The sequence below is a fragment of the Somniosus microcephalus genome, unplaced genomic scaffold, assembly GCF_052327205.1.
Source record: "Somniosus microcephalus isolate GS21.2 unplaced genomic scaffold, FLI_Smic_1.0 unresolved_chr4, whole genome shotgun sequence".
In the NCBI taxonomy this organism is placed as follows: domain Eukaryota; kingdom Metazoa; phylum Chordata; class Chondrichthyes; order Squaliformes; family Somniosidae; genus Somniosus; species Somniosus microcephalus.
Window position 1 is genome coordinate 4,080,380 of NW_028225182.1, and position 14,721 is coordinate 4,095,100.

General features: G+C 40.4%; 5 non-coding genes across 5 annotated transcripts; all 5 read right to left on the minus strand.

The window, feature by feature from the left end:
* Positions 1-4,762: 4,762 nt before the first annotated feature.
* Positions 4,763-4,835, minus strand: trnav-aac (transfer RNA valine (anticodon AAC)). The gene has a single exon. It is a non-coding gene; the product is annotated as a tRNA-Val (tRNA).
* A 1,976-nt stretch (positions 4,836-6,811) lies between these two features.
* Positions 6,812-6,884, minus strand: trnav-aac (transfer RNA valine (anticodon AAC)). Its single transcript has one exon. It is a non-coding gene; the product is annotated as a tRNA-Val (tRNA).
* Positions 6,885-8,861: 1,977 nt separating this feature from the next.
* On the minus strand, positions 8,862-8,934 carry trnav-aac (transfer RNA valine (anticodon AAC)). Its single transcript has one exon. It is a non-coding gene; the product is annotated as a tRNA-Val (tRNA).
* Positions 8,935-10,911: 1,977 nt separating this feature from the next.
* trnav-aac (transfer RNA valine (anticodon AAC)) lies at positions 10,912-10,984 on the minus strand. The gene has a single exon. It is a non-coding gene; the product is annotated as a tRNA-Val (tRNA).
* Positions 10,985-12,961: 1,977 nt separating this feature from the next.
* trnav-aac (transfer RNA valine (anticodon AAC)) lies at positions 12,962-13,034 on the minus strand. Its single transcript has one exon. It is a non-coding gene; the product is annotated as a tRNA-Val (tRNA).
* Between the last annotated feature and the right edge of the window lie 1,687 nt (positions 13,035-14,721).

Genomic DNA, 14,721 nt, shown 5'->3' on the forward strand with positions numbered 1-14,721 from the left:
CAGTTTCCACTGGCAGGAGTGTCAGCAGGGCTATGGGGGAAGAGCAGCGGAGTGGGACTGATTGGATAACTCTTTCAAAGATGCATCATGAATTGCTCATTTTAACCTGCGATTGATAGCTTTTAGTCAACCAACGGTATTAAGGAATCATTGAAGTCTGTGAGACACTTCATAATTGTTTCTATTATCATTAATCAACCCACAACATTTTGTTGCACACTGCAGGAATTGCTAACATGTATACCGGATGACAGTCAAACTTTAATAACTTGTTATAGAATCATAGAAAATTACCTGAACCCCTGAGGTTAATGAAGGGAATTTTAATGGTTGAGTTCCGTATACACCTTGGAATTCTGGAAAACATGGTTTGTTGGTTGCAGCAACGCGGCTTCGATCTGCTGTTGTGAACCGAAGTAAAGCTGCAGGATCCTTGAATAATCTTTCACAATTCAACTGAAAGCAGCCGGATTGTGTAGCTTTGAGAGGGGCTGTCTGCACGGCCAGGGCTGGAAACGGAAGTGAGCGAGCGACACCGTAGTGTTCTGTGTGTGTGCATAACTGTACAGAATAACACAAATGTAACAGGACTTTGTTACTTTGCATAACAAATGGGAATTGATCAATTTTTCAACGATTTAAATGAAAATGATTTACAAAATGTTTCCGCCCGGTTTCGAACCGGGGACTTTTCGCGTGTTTCAGCGAACGTGATAAACACAACACTACGGAAACGCTGGAGCAATCAGTCGCCTTTTGTTATAAATCTATGAATCTCTGACGAAAGTTATTAAAGTTTGACTGTCATCCGGCAAACATGTTACAATTTCCTTCAGTGTGCAACACACATTTTTGTTGGTTTTAATACAATTATTAAGATTCTCACAGACTTCAATGGTCTTTGTCAGAACTGAAATCCCTGACTGGGAATCAAACCTGATTGTTTTCAATGATGATAGGATTGTCCTATGAGGAGAGATTGAGCAGATTGGGCCTATAATCTCTGGAGTTCAGAAGAACGAGAGGTGTTCTCATTGAAAGGTATAATTTTCATGGAGGGCTTGAAAGGGTAGAAGCTGAGAGGTTGTTTCCCCTGGCTGGAGAGTCTAGAACTGGGGGGCAGAGTCTGAGGATTAGGGGCCGGCTATTTGAGACTCAGATGAGGAGACATTTCTTCACTCAGAGGCTTGTGATCTTTGCAATTCTCAACCTCAGAGGGCAGTGGATGCTCAGTCATTGAGTATATTCAAGGATTTGAGAGTCCTTTTACATAGAATACAGAAAGTTAACTTTTGTGAGCTCTTCCTTTATATTGAGCGCTGTCTCCTTCTTTAATCGTTGTCAGCTTTCGCTTGGCGGTTACTTCGCAGCACCAACTTCTTTGAAAGTTCGAACTCTGTCTCACCGCGGGCGCAGTCTGGGCTTTTTTCAATCCCCTTCAACACCGAAACACATTATAGCAGTGATTTTAATTTAGTAGTGTGATATTTTTCGAGGCACCATTAAATGATTCAATAATTTATTCCTATCAGTGTTGCAGGCTGGGTTCGATTCACGGTTAGGGAAGAAATTTTGATATCACCGTTTCTTATTCATGAATGCGATGTAATTTTATTAAATTAATTACATACATCTAATGTGAATCAATAAGAACTGCTATAATCACCATTAATTAACCGGTAACTTTATTTTGCAGAATGAAAGACATGATAATATGGTTACTGAGGGACAGTCGAAACTTCATTCATTTATTTTGCTCTTTGCTTCTCCTGAACCGTTAACCCATATCTCATTTTACACATTGCATTTTAGGAGAATAGTTTAACATCTTCATTGCTTGAGAGATCAGCGATCTGGGGCAAGATTTGTAAAATTTATCGGGACCGGCTATTTCACAGAAAAAACCTATTCTCTCACATGATGTTTTCAGACCACACACTGACCAATCTTTGCTGGGCCCCAAGTGGATGATCTGACACTTGAACGCGTTGAACTCCATTAATCACTGGTCAGGGGAGATTTAATAGAGGTGATCAAAATTAAGGGGGAAAAGGTTTCCACTGGCAGGAGTGTCAGCAGGGCTATGGGGGACGACCTGCGGAGTGGGACTGATTGGATAGCTCGTTCAAAGATGCATCATGAATTGCTCATTTTAATCTGCGATTGATGGATTTTAGTTAACCAACGTTATTACGGGATCATTGAAGTCTGTGAGACACTTCATAATTGTTTCTATTATCAATAATCCACCCACAACATTTTGTTGCACACTGCAGGAATTGCTAACATGTATAACGGATGACAGTCAAACTTTAATAACGTTTTATATAATCAGAGAAAATTGCCTGAACCCCTGTGGTTAATGAAGGGAAGTTTAATGTTTGAGTTCCGTATACACCTTGGAATTCTGGAAAACATGGTTTGTAGTTTGCAGAAACGCGGCTTAGATCTGCTGTTGTGAACCGAGGTAAAGCTGCAGGATCCTTGAATAATCTTTCACAATTCAACTGAAAGCAGCCTGAATGTGCAGCTTTGAGAGGGGCTGTCTGCACGGTCAGGTCCGGAAACGGAAGTGAGCGAGGGACACCGTAGTGTTCTGTGTGTGTGCAGAACTGCACAGAATAACACAAATGTAACAGGACTTTGTCACATTGCATAACAAATGCGAATTGATCCATTTCTCCACGACATAAATGAACATGATTTACAAAATGTTGCAGCTTGGTTTCGAACCGGGGACCTGCCGCGTGTTAGGCGAACGTGATAACCACTACACTACGGAAACGCTGGATAAAACAGTCGCCTTTGGCTATAAATCTATCAATCTATGAAGAAAGTTATTTAAGTTTGACTGTCACCCAGCAAACATGTTACAATTTCCTTCAGTGTGCAACACACATTTTTGTTGGTTTTAATACAATTAATAAGATTCTCACAGACTTCAATTGTCTTTGTCAGAACTGAAATCCCTGACTGGGAATCAAACCTGATTGTTTTCAATGATGATTGGACTGTCCTATGAGGAGAGATTGAGTAGATTGGGCCTATAATCTCTGGAGTTCAGAAGTACGAGATGTGTTGTCATTGAAAGGAACAATTTTCTTGGAGGGCTTGAAACCGTACAAGATGAGAGGTTGTTTCCCCTGGCTGGAGAGTCTCGAACTAGGAGGCAGAGTCTCAGGATAAGGGGCCGGCCATTTGAGACTCAGATGAGGAGACATTTCTTCACTCAGAGGCTTGTGAATCTTTGCAATTCTCAACCACAGAGGGCAGTGGATGCTCAGTCATTGAGTATATTCAAGAATTTGGGAGTCCTTTTACACAGAATACAGAAATTAACGTTTGTGAGCTCATCCTTTATATTGAGCGGTTTCTCGCCCTTCAATCGGTGTCAGCTTTCGCCCAGCTGTTACTTCACAGCACCAACTTCTTTGTAAGTTCGAACTCTGTCTCACCGCGGGCGCAGTCTGGGCTTTTTTCAATCCCCTTCAACACCGAAACACATTAAAGCAGTGATTTTAATTTAGTAGTGTGATATTTTTCGAGGCACCATTAAATGATTCAATAATTTATTCCTATCAGTGTTGCAGGCTGGGTTCGATTCACGGTTAGGGAAGAAATTTTGATATCACCGTTTCTTATTCATGAATGCGATGTAATTTTATAAAATTAATTACATGCATCTAATGTGAATAAATAAGAACTGCTTTAATCACCATTAATTAACCGGTAACTTTATTTTGCGGAATGAAAGACATAATAATATGGTTACTGAGGGACAGTCGAAACTTCATTCATTTATTTTGCTCTTTGCATCTCCTGAACTGTTAACCCATATCTCATTTTACACATTGCATTTCAGGAGAATGGTTTAAAATGTTCATTGCTTGAGAGAGCAGCGATCTGGGGCAACATTTGTAAAATTTAACGGGACCGGCTATTTCACAGAAAAAAACGATTCTCTCACATGATGTTTTCAGACCACACACTGACTGATCTTTGCTAGGCCCCAAGTGGATGATCTGACACTTGCCCGCGTTGAGCTCCATTATTCACTGGTCAGGGGAGATTTAATAGAGGTGATCAAAATTAAGGGGGAAACCGTTTCCACTGGCAGGAGTGTCAGCAGGGCTATGGGGGAAGAGCAGCGGAGTGGGACTGATTGGATAGCTCTTTCAAAGATGCAATATGAATTCCTCATTTTAACCTGCAATTGATAGATTTTAGTTAACCAACGGTATTAAGGGATCATTGAAGTCTGTGAGACACTTCATAACTGTTTCTATTATCATTAATCAACCCACAACATTTTGTTGCACACTGCAGGAATTGCTAACATGTATACCGGATGACAGTCAAACTTCAATAACTTTTTATAGAATCATAGAAAATTGCCTGAACCCCTGTGGTTAATGAAGGGAATTTTAATGGTTGAGTTCCGTATACACCTTGGAATTCTGGAAAACATGGTTTGTAGTTTGCAGAAACGGGGCTTAGATCTGCTGTTGTGAACCGAGGTAAAGCTGCAGGATCCTTGAATAATCTTTCACAATTCAACTGAAAGCAGCCGGAATGTGCAACTTTGAGAGGGGCTGTCTGCACGGTCAGGGCTGGAAACGGAAGTGAGCGAGCGAAACCGTAGAGTTCTGTGTGTGTGTACAACTGTACAGAATAACACAAATGTAACAGGACTTTGTTACATTGCATAACAAATGAGAATTGATCCATTTTTCTACGATTTAAATGAACATGATTTACAAAATGTTTCCGCCCGGTTTCGAACCGGGGACCTTTCGCGTGTTAGGCGAACGTGATAACCACTACACTACGGAAACGCTGGATAAAACAGTCGCCTTTGGCTATAAATCTATGAATCTATGAAGAAAGTTATTTAAGTTTGACTGTCACCCAGCAAACATGTTACAATTTCCTTCAGTGTGCAACACACATTTTTGTTCGTTTTAATACAATTAATAAGATTCTCACAGACTTCAATTGTCTTTGTCAGAACTGAAATCCCTGACTGGGAATCAAACCTGATTGTTTTCAATGATGATTGGATTGTCCTATGAGGAGAGATTGAGTAGATTGGGCCTATAATCTCTGGAGTTCAGAAGTACGAGATGTGTTGTCATTGAAAGGTACAATTTTCTTGGAGGGCTTGAAAGGATAGAAGCTGAGAGGTTGTTTCCCCTGGCTGGAGAGTCTAGAACTGGGGGGCAGAGTCTGAGGATTAGGGGCCGGCTATTTGAGACTCAGATGAGGAGACATTTCTTCACTCAGAGGCTTGTGATCTTTGCAATTCTCAACCTCAGAGGGCAGTGGATGCTCAGTCATTGAGTATATTCAAGGATTTGAGAGTCCTTTTACATAGAATACAGAAAGTTAACTTTTGTGAGCTCTTCCTTTATATTGAGCGCTGTCTCCTTCTTTAATCGTTGTCAGCTTTCGCTTGGCGGTTACTTCGCAGCACCAACTTCTTTGTAAGTTCGAACTCTGTCTCACCGCGGGCGCAGTCTGGGCTTTTTTCAATCCCCTTCAACACCGAAACACATTAAAGCAGTGATTTTAATTTAGTAGTGTGATATTTTTCGAGGCACCATTAAATGATTCAATAATTTATTCCTATCAGTGTTGCAGGCTGGGTTCGATTCACGGTTAGGGAAGAAATTTTGATATCACCGTTTCTTATTCATGAATGCGATGTAATTTTATTAAATTAATTACATGCATCTAATGTGAATAAATAAGAACTGCTTTAATCACCATTAATTAACCGGTAACTTTATTTTGCGGAATGAAAGACATAATAATATGGTTACTGAGGGACAGTCGAAACTTCATTCATTTATTTTGCTCTTTGCATCTCCTGAACTGTTAACCCATATCTCATTTTACACATTGCATTTCAGGAGAATGGTTTAAAATGTTCATTGCTTGAGAGAGCAGCGATCTGGGGCAACATTTGTAAAATTTAACGGGACCGGCTATTTCACAGAAAAAACCGATTCTCTCACATGATGTTTTCAGACCACACACTGACTGATCTTTGCTAGGCCCCAAGTGGATGATCTGACACTTGCCCGCGTTGAGCTCCATTATTCACTGGTCAGGGGAGATTTAATAGAGGTGATCAAAATTAAGGGGGAAACCGTTTCCACTGGGAGGAGTGTCAGCAGGGCTATGGGGGAAGAGCAGCGGAGTGGGACTGATTGGATAGCTCTTTCAAAGATGCAATATGAATTCCTCATTTTAACCTGCAATTGATAGATTTTAGTTAACCAACGGTATTAAGGGATCATTGAAGTCTGTGAGACACTTCATAACTGTTTCTATTATCATTAATCAACCCACAACATTTTGTTGCACACTGCAGGAATTGCTAACATGTATACCGGATGACAGTCAAACTTCAATAACTTTTATAGAATCATAGAAAATTGCCTGAATCCCTGTGGTTAATGAAGGGAATTTTAATGGTTGAGTTCCGTATACACCTTGGAATTCTGGAAAACATGGTTTGTAGTTTGCAGAAACGGGGCTTAGATCTGCTGTTGTGAACCGAGGTAAAGCTGCAGGATCCTTGAATAATCTTTCACAATTCAACTGAAAGCAGCCGGAATGTGCAACTTTGAGAGGGGCTGTCTGCACGGTCAGGGCTGGAAACGGAAGTGAGCGAGCGAAACCGTAGTGTTCTGTGTGTGTGTACAACTGTACAGAATAACACAAATGTAACAGGACTTTGTTACATTGCATAACAAATGCGAATTGATCCATTTTTCTACGATTTAAATGAACATGATTTACAAAATGTTCCCGCCCGGTTTCGAACCGGGGACCTTTTGCGTGTTAGGCGAACGTGATAACCACTACACTACGGAAACGCTGGATAAAACAGTCGCCTTTGGCTATAAATCTATGAATCTATGAAGAAAGTTATTTAAGTTTGACTGTCACCCAGCAAACATGTTACAATTTCCTTCAGTGTGCAACACACATTTTTGTTCGTTTTAATACAATTAATAAGATTTTCACAGACTTCAATTGTCTTTGTCAGAACTGAAATCCCTGACTGGGAATCAAACCTGATTGTTTTCAATGATGATTGGATTGTCCTGTGAGGAGAGATTGAGTAGATTGGGCCTATAATCTCTGGAGTTCAGAAGTACGAGATGTGTTGTCATTGAAAGGTACAATTTTCTTGGAGGGCTTGAAAGGATAGAAGCTGAGAGGTTGTTTCCCCTGGCTGGAGAGTCTAGAACTGGGGGGCAGAGTCTGAGGATTAGGGGCCGGCTATTTGAGACTCAGATGAGGAGACATTTCTTCACTCAGAGGCTTGTGATCTTTGCAATTCTCAACCTCAGAGGGCAGTGGATGCTCAGTCATTGAGTATATTCAAGGATTTGAGAGTCCTTTTACATAGAATACAGAAAGTTAACTTTTGTGAGCTCTTCCTTTATATTGAGCGCTGTCTCATTCTTTAATCGTTGTCAGCTTTCGCTTGGCGGTTACTTCGCAGCACCAACTTCTTTGTAAGTTCGAACTCTGTCTCACCGCGGGCGCAGTCTGGGCTTTTTTCAATCCCCTTCAACACCGAAACACATTAAAGCAGTGATTTTAATTTAGTAGTGTGATATTTTTCGAGGCACCATTAAATGATTCAATAATTTATTCCTATCAGTGTTGCAGGCTGGGTTCGATTCACGGTTAGGGAAGAAATTTTGATATCACCGTTTCTTATTCATGAATGCGATGTAATTTTATTAAATTAATTACATGCATCTAATGTGAATAAATAAGAACTGCTTTAATCACCATTAATTAACCGGTAACTTTATTTTGCGGAATGAAAGACATAATAATATGGTTACTGAGGGACAGTCGAAACTTCATTCATTTATTTTGCTCTTTGCATCTCCTGAACTGTTAACCCATATCTCATTTTACACATTGCATTTCAGGAGAATGGTTTAAAATGTTCATTGCTTGAGAGAGCAGCGATCTGGGGCAACATTTGTAAAATTTAACGGGACCGGCTATTTCACAGAAAAAACCGATTCTCTCACATGATGTTTTCAGACCACACACTGACTGATCTTTGCTAGGCCCCAAGTGGATGATCTGACACTTGCCCGCGTTGAGCTCCATTATTCACTGGTCAGGGGAGATTTAATAGAGGTGATCAAAATTAAGGGGGAAACCGTTTCCACTGGCAGGAGTGTCAGCAGGGCTATGGGGGAAGAGCAGCGGAGTGGGACTGATTGGATAGCTCTTTCAAAGATGCAATATGAATTCCTCATTTTAACCTGCAATTGATAGATTTTAGTTAACCAACGGTATTAAGGGATCATTGAAGTCTGTGAGACACTTCATAACTGTTTCTATTATCATTAATCAACCCACAACATTTTGTTGCACACTGCAGGAATTGCTAACATGTATACCGGATGACAGTCAAACTTCAATAACTTTTTATAGAATCATAGAAAATTGCCTGAACCCCTGTGGTTAATGAAGGGAATTTTAATGGTTGAGTTCCGTATACACCTTGGAATTCTGGAAAACATGGTTTGTAGTTTGCAGAAACGGGGCTTAGATCTGCTGTTGTGAACCGAGGTAAAGCTGCAGGATCCTTGAATAATCTTTCACAATTCAACTGAAAGCAGCCGGAATGTGCAACTTTGAGAGGGGCTGTCTGCACGGTCAGGGCTGGAAACGGAAGTGAGCGAGCGAAACCGTAGTGTTCTGTGTGTGTGTACAACTGTACAGAATAACACAAATGTAACAGGACTTTGTTACATTGCATAACAAATGCGAATTGATCCATTTTTCTACGATTTAAATGAACATGATTTACAAAATGCTTCCGCCCGGTTTCGAACCGGGGACCTTTCGCGTGTTAGGCGAACGTGATAACCACTACACTACGGAAACGCTGGATAAAACAGTCGCCTTTGGCTATAAATCTATGAATCTATGAAGAAAGTTATTTAAGTTTGACTGTCACCCAGCAAACATGTTACAATTTCCTTCAGTGTGCAACACACATTTTTGTTCGTTTTAATACAATTAATAAGATTCTCACAGACTTCAATTGTCTTTGTCAGAACTGAAATCCCTGACTGGGAATCAAACCTGATTGTTTTCAATGATGATTGGATTGTCCTATGAGGAGAGATTGAGTAGATTGGGCCTATAATCTCTGGAGTTCAGAAGTACGAGATGTGTTGTCATTGAAAGGTACAATTTTCTTGGAGGGCTTGAAAGGATAGAAGCTGAGAGGTTGTTTCCCCTGGCTGGAGAGTCTAGAACTGGGGGGCAGAGTCTGAGGATTAGGGGCCGGCTATTTGAGACTCAGATGAGGAGACATTTCTTCACTCAGAGGCTTGTGATCTTTGCAATTCTCAACCTCAGAGGGCAGTGGATGCTCAGTCATTGAGTATATTCAAGGATTTGAGAGTCCTTTTACATAGAATACAGAAAGTTAACTTTTGTGAGCTCTTCCTTTATATTGAGCGCTGTCTCCTTCTTTAATTGTTGTCAGCTTTCGCTTGGCGGTTACTTCGCAGCACCAACTTCTTTGAAAGTTCGAACTCTGTCTCACCGCGGGCACAGTCTGGGCTTTTTTCAATCCCCTTCAACACCGAAGCACATTATAGCAGTGATTTTAATTTAGTAGTGTGATATTTTTCGAGGCACCATTAAATGATTCAATAATTTATTCCTATCAGTGTTGCAGGCTGGGTTCGATTCACGGTTAGGGAAGAAATTTTGATATCACCGTTTCTTATTCATGAATGCGATGTAATTTTATTAAATTAATTACATGCATCTAATGTGAATAAATAAGAACTGCTTTAATCACCATTAATTAACCGGTAACTTTATTTTGCGGAATGAAAGACATAATAATATGGTTACTGAGGGACAGTCGAAACTTCATTCATTTATTTTGCTCTTTGCATCTCCTGAACTGTTAACCCATATCTCATTTTACACATTGCATTTCAGGAGAATGGTTTAAAATGTTCATTGCTTGAGAGAGCAGCGATCTGGGGCAACATTTGTAAAATTTAACGGGACCGGCTATTTCACAGAAAAAACCGATTCTCTCACATGATGTTTTCAGACCACACACTGACTGATCTTTGCTAGGCCCCAAGTGGATGATCTGACACTTGCCCGCGTTGAGCTCAATTATTCACTGGTCAGGGGAGATTTAATAGAGGTGATCAAAATTAAGGGGGAAACCGTTTCCACTGGCAGGAGTGTCAGCAGGGCTATGGGGGAAGAGCAGCGGAGTGGGACTGATTGGATAGCTCTTTCAAAGATGCAATATGAATTCCTCATTTTAACCTGCAATTGATAGATTTAAGTTAACCAACGGTATTAAGGGATCATTGAAGTCTGTGAGACACTTCATAACTGTTTCTATTATCATTAATCAACCCACAACATTTTGTTGCACACTGCAGGAATTGCTAACATGTATACCGGATGACAGTCAAACTTCAATAACTTTTTATAGAATCATAGAAAATTGCCTGAACCCCTGTGGTTAATGAAGGGAATTTTAATGGTTGAGTTCCGTATACACCTTGGAATTCTGGAAAACATGGTTTGTAGTTTGCAGAAACGGGGCTTAGATCTGCTGTTGTGAACCGAGGTAAAGGTGCAGGATCCTTGAATAATCTTTCACAATTCAACTGAAAGCAGCCGGAATGTGCAACTTTGAGAGGGGCTGTCTGCACGGTCAGGGCTGGAAACGGAAGTGAGCGAGCGAAACCGTAGTGTTCTGTGTGTGTGTACAACTGTACAGAATAACACAAATGTAACAGGACTTTGTTACATTGCATAACAAATGCGAATTGATCCATTTTTCTACGATTTAAATGAACATGATTTACAAAATGCTTCCGCCCGGTTTCGAACCGGGGACCTTTCGCGTGTTAGGCGAACGTGATAACCACTACACTACGGAAACGCTGGATAAAACAGTCGCCTTTGGCTATAAATCTATGAATCTATGAAGAAAGTTATTTAAGTTTGACTGTCACCCAGCAAACATGTTACAATTTCCTTCAGTGTGCAACACACATTTTTGTTCGTTTTAATACAATTAATAAGATTCTCACAGACTTCAATTGTCTTTGTCAGAACTGAAATCCCTGACTGGGAATCAAACCTGATTGTTTTCAATGATGATTGGATTGTCCTGTGAGGAGAGATTGAGTAGATTGGGCCTATAATCTCTGGAGTTCAGAAGTACGAGATGTGTTGTCATTGAAAGGTACAATTTTCTTGGAGGGCTTGAAAGGATAGAAGCTGAGAGGTTGTTTCCCCTGGCTGGAGAGTCTAGAACTGGGGGGCAGAGTCTGAGGATTAGGGGCCGGCTATTTGAGACTCAGATGAGGAGACATTTCTTCACTCAGAGGCTTGTGATCTTTGCAATTCTCAACCTCAGAGGGCAGTGGATGCTCAGTCATTGAGTATATTCAAGGATTTGAGAGTCCTTTTACATAGAATACAGAAAGTTAACTTTTGTGAGCTCTTCCTTTATATTGAGCGCTGTCTCCTTCTTTAATTGTTGTCAGCTTTCGCTTGGCGGTTACTTCGCAGCACCAACTTCTTTGAAAGTTCGAACTCTGTCTCACCGCGGGCACAGTCTGGGCTTTTTTCAATCCCCTTCAACACCGAAGCACATTATAGCAGTGATTTTAATTTAGTAGTGTGATATTTTTCGAGGCACCATTAAATGATTCAATAATTTATTCCTATCAGTGTTGCAGGCTGGGTTCGATTCACGGTTAGGGAAGAAATTTTGATATCACCGTTTCTTATTCATGAATGCGATGTAATTTTATTAAATTAATTACATGCATCTAATGTGAATAAATAAGAACTGCTTTAATCACCATTAATTAACCGGTAACTTTATTTTGCGGAATGAAAGACATAATAATATGGTTACTGAGGGACAGTCGAAACTTCATTCATTTATTTTGCTCTTTGCATCTCCTGAACTGTTAACCCATATCTCATTTTACACATTGCATTTCAGGAGAATGGTTTAAAATGTTCATTGCTTGAGAGAGCAGCGATCTGGGGCAACATTTGTAAAATTTAACGGGACCGGCTATTTCACAGAAAAAACCGATTCTCTCACATGATGTTTTCAGACCACACACTGACTGATCTTTGCTAGGCCCCAAGTGGATGATCTGACACTTGCCCGCGTTGAGCTCAATTATTCACTGGTCAGGGGAGATTTAATAGAGGTGATCAAAATTAAGGGGGAAACCGTTTCCACTGGCAGGAGTGTCAGCAGGGCTATGGGGGAAGAGCAGCGGAGTGGGACTGATTGGATAGCTCTTTCAAAGATGCAATATGAATTCCTCATTTTAACCTGCAATTGATAGATTTAAGTTAACCAACGGTATTAAGGGATCATTGAAGTCTGTGAGACACTTCATAACTGTTTCTATTATCATTAATCAACCCACAACATTTTGTTGCACACTGCAGGAATTGCTAACATGTATACCGGATGACAGTCAAACTTCAATAACTTTTTATAGAATCATAGAAAATTGCCTGAACCCCTGTGGTTAATGAAGGGAATTTTAATGGTTGAGTTCCGTATACACCTTGGAATTCTGGAAAACATGGTTTGTAGTTTGCAGAAACGGGGCTTAGATCTGCTGTTGTGAACCGAGGTAAAGGTGCAGGATCCTTGAATAATCTTTCACAATTCAACTGAAAGCAGCCGGAATGTGCAACTTTGAGAGGGGCTGTCTGCACGGTCAGGGCTGGAAACGGAAGTGAGCGAGCGAAACCGTAGTGTTCTGTGTGTGTGTACAACTGTACAGAATAACACAAATGTAACAGGACTTTGTTACATTGCATAACAAATGCGAATTGATCCATTTTTCTACGATTTAAATGAACATGATTTACAAAATGCTTCCGCCCGGTTTCGAACCAGGGACCTTTCGCGTGTTAGGCGAACGTGATAACCACTACACTACGGAAACGCTGGATAAAACAGTCGCCTTTGGCTATAAATCTATGAATCTATGAAGAAAGTTATTTAAGTTTGACTGTCACCCAGCAAACATGTTACAATTTCCTTCAGTGTGCAACACACATTTTTGTTCGTTTTAATACAATTAATAAGATTCTCACAGACTTCAATTGTCTTTGTCAGAACTGAAATCCCTGACAGGGAATCAAACCTGATTGTTTTCAATGATGATTGGATTGTCCTATGAGGAGAGATTGAGTAGATTGGGCCTATAATCTCTGGAGTTCAGAAGTACGAGATGTGTTGTCATTGAAAGGTACAATTTTCTTGGAGGGCTTGAAAGGATAGAAGCTGAGAGGTTGTTTCCCCTGGCTGGAGAGTCTAGAACTGGGGGGCAGAGTCTGAGGATTAGGGGCCGGCTATTTGAGACTCAGATGAGGAGACATTTCTTCACTCAGAGGCTTGTGATCTTTGCAATTCTCAACCTCAGAGGGCAGTGGATGCTCAGTCATTGAGTATATTCAAGCATTTGAGAGTCGTTTTACATAGAATACAGAAAGTTAACTTTTGTGAGCTCTTCCTTTATATTGAGCGCTGTCTCCTTCTTTAATCGTTGTCAGCTTTCGCTTGGCGGTTACTTCGCAGCACCAACTTCTTTGAAAGTTCGAACTCTGTCTCACCGCGGGCGCAGTCTGGGCTTTTTTCAATCCCCTTCAACACCGAAACACATTATAGCAGTGATTTTAATTTAGTAGTGTGATATTTTTCGAGGCACCATTAAATGATTCAATAATTTATTCCTATCAGTGTTGCAGGCTGGGTTCGATTCACGGTTAGGGAAGAAATTTTGATATCACCGTTTCTTATTCATGAATGCGATGTAATTTTATTAAATTAATTACATGCATCTAATGTGAATAAATAAGAACTGCTTTAATCACCATTAATTAACCGGTAACTTTATTTTGCGGAATGAAAGACATAATAATATGGTTACTGAGGGACAGTCGAAACTTCATTCATTTATTTTGCTCTTTGCATCTCCTGAACTGTTAACCCATATCTCATTTTACACATTGCATTTCAGGAGAATGGTTTAAAATGTTCATTGCTTGAGAGAGCAGCGATCTGGGGCAACATTTGTAAAATTTAACGGGACCGGCTATTTCACAGAAAAAACCGATTCTCTCACATGATGTTTTCAGACCACACACTGACTGATCTTTGCTAGGCCCCAAGTGGATGATCTGACACTTGCCCGCGTTGAGCTCCATTATTCACTGGTCAGGGGAGATTTAATAGAGGTGATCAAAATTAAGGGGGAAACCGTTTCCACTGGCAGGAGTGTCAGCAGGGCTATGGGGGAAGAGCAGCGGAGTGGGACTGATTGGATAGCTCTTTCAAAGATGCAATATGAATTCCTCATTTTAACCTGCAATTGATAGATTTAAGTTAACCAACGGTATTAAGGGATCATTGAAGTCTGTGAGACACTTCATAACTGTTTCTATTATCATTAATCAACCCACAACATTTTGTTGCACACTGCAGGAATTGCTAACATGTATACCGGATGACAGTCAAACTTCAATAACTTTTTATAGAATCATAGAAAATTGCCTGAACCCCTGTGGTTAATGAAGGGAATTTTAATGGTTGAGTTCCGTATACACCTTGGAATTCTGGAAAACATGGTT